Genomic DNA, 2,784 nt, shown 5'->3' with positions numbered 1-2,784 from the left:
ACACAGAAACCTTTTCGTCTGTTTTTGCAATTTCAATTTTCTGGCACAGGTTCGCTCAAGTGTATCAGACAGTCAATCTTTTATCTTCCAAGCTGAAATGCAATCCCATAGTATGGACTAGGTCAAATACTGTTTGACAACTTTGAAAACTACGGTACCCATAGAGTGGCTTCAATCTTTTACGGACAGATATACCGTCATCAAAGGAAAACGTGTCATAAAGATCTGTGCTGTAATCTTGTAAGCATCGCTGAGCGCGCACATACACACACACACACACACACACACACACACACACACACACACACACACACACACACACACACACACACACACACACACACACACACACACACACACACATACACACACACACACAGACACACACACTCACACACACATACACACACACACACACACACACATACACACACACACACACATACACACACACACACACACGCATACACACACACACACACACACACACACACACACACTCACACACACACACATGATGTGTTGTGTTGTGTGATGTGTGTAGAGAGGGGGGAGGGGGAGGAAGAAGAGGTACACAAGTTATCCCCACTGCTCATCACTGTGTCGTATGATTGTTGTATTGTGTTGTGTTGAATAATGTGTGTAGAGTAGGGGGGGAGGAGGTACACAAGTTATGCCTTCTTCTTTATCACTGAGTCGTATGATTAAAGGGGGGAAGGGGGGGGAGAACAGGGCTGGACTAGGCAAAGAGGAGGGGGGGGGGTGCCAGTGGTGGTCCAGGGGGATGTTCCCCCTGGCGGGGTCAAGGGGCAGAGCCCCCTGAAGCTGATGGGTAGGTCATATTCTGAGATAGGAATGGTCGCTCCTTGCATGAAACGGCATAAAATAAACAATAATAAAACAAAATTAAATAAGTGAGGTACATGTTTAGGCTAGGGGGGGGGGGGTTGCGCAACCCCCTTAACCCCCCCGGTAGTCCGGCCCTGGAGAAGGAAGTAGATCAGTTACCCCCTACTGTTCGTCACTGTGTCGCATGGTTAATGTGTTGTGTTGTATGAAGTGTGCATAGTTTGGGCTGCGGAAGGGAGGGGGGAGGGGGGATGCGGGAGAAAAAAGGTGGTACCCAAGTTACCCCCACTATTCATTACAGGGTCGTATAATTAATGTGTTGTGTTGTATAAAGAGTGCATAGTTGAGGAGGTCGGGGGGGCGAGGTACACAAGTTACCCCTGCTGCTAATCACTGTGTCGTATGATGGATGTGTTGTGTTGTGTGATGTGTGCAGAGTGGAGGAGGTCGGGGGGACGAGGAACACAAGTTACCCCTGCTGCTAATCACTGTGTCGTATGATGGATGTGTTGTGTTGTGTGATGTGTGCATAGTTGAGGAGATCGGGGGGACGAGGTACACAAGTTACCCCTGCTGCTAATCACTGTGTCGTATGATGGATGTGTTGTGTTGTGTGATGTGTGCATAGTTGAGGAGGTCGGGGGGGTGAGGTACACAAGTTACCCCTGCTGCTAATCACTGTGTCGTATGATGGATGTGTTGTGTTGTGTGATGTGTGCATAGTTGAGGAGATCGGGGGGACGAGGTACACAAGTTACCCCTGCTGCTAATCACTGTGTCGTATGATGGATGTGTTGTGTTGTGTGATGTGTGCAGAGTGGGGATGGGAGGGAGGAAGAAGAGGAGGCACACAAGTTACCCCCGCTGTCCATCACTGTGTCCAATTTTGTGAAATGTGTGCAGAGTGGGTGGGGGTGGGGGGAGAGGGGTGGGGTGGGGTGAGGAAGAAGAGGAGGTACACAAGGAAACTGCACTGTTCATCACTTTGTTGGATGATGGATGTGTTAGTTTAGATGTTTTGTGCAGAGTGCAGTTGAGGGGGGGCGAGATGGGCGGAGAGAAGAAGTTTCCCCCTTTTCATCAGTGTGTCGTGTGATTGATGTGTTGTGTTGTGTGATGTGTGCAGAGTGGCGGGGGGGGGGGGGGGAGTTGGGGGGTGGGGGAAAGGGGGGGGGGGGGGAGAAGAAGAGAAACACAAGTTACCCCCGCTGTTTATCACCGATGTGTATGATTGATGTGAACAGCGCAAAAAACTCGTGTACATCCTCCTCTCCCCCCCCCCTTTCTTTTTTCAGCACTGCCTATCGGTCCTGCACATATTACAGACTTTGTTTGTTCGTTTGTCTGTTTATTTTTGTGGGAGTAGTGTGGTGGGGGGGGGAGAAGAGGAGGTACTTATGTTACCCCCACTGTTCATCACTGTGTCGTATGATTGATGTGTTGTGTTGTGATGTGTGCAGAGTGATGGAGGGGGGGGGGATAAGAGGAGGTACACAGCGTACACAAGTTAACCCCACTGTTCATTAGGGTCGTACATTTAATGTGTGCATAGTTGAGGGGGTCGGGGGGGGGGTACACAAGTTACCCCTGCTGCTAATCACTGTTTTTGTTTGATTGATGTGTTGTGTTGTGTGCAGAGTGGTGGGGGCGGGAGGGAGGTACACACGTTATCCCCACTGTTCATCATGGTGTCGTATGATTGATGTGTCATGTGTGCAGAGTGTGGGGGAGGGAGGTACACAAGTTACCCCCACTGTTCATCACGGTGTCGTATGATTGATGTGTTGTGTGATGTGTGCAGAGGGTGGGGGAGAGGAGGTACACAAGTTACCCCCACTGTTCATTACTGTGTCGTTTGGTTGTTAAGTTGTGTTGTGTGATGTGTGCAGAGTGTGGGGGAGGGGGGTACACAAGTTACCCCCACTGTTCACTACT

This window comes from Littorina saxatilis, linkage group LG16 (assembly GCF_037325665.1).
Source record: "Littorina saxatilis isolate snail1 linkage group LG16, US_GU_Lsax_2.0, whole genome shotgun sequence".
Lineage (NCBI taxonomy): Eukaryota > Metazoa > Mollusca > Gastropoda > Littorinimorpha > Littorinidae > Littorina > Littorina saxatilis.
The sequence above is the reverse complement of the archived record's forward strand: the minus strand, read 5'-3'. Positions refer to the sequence as shown.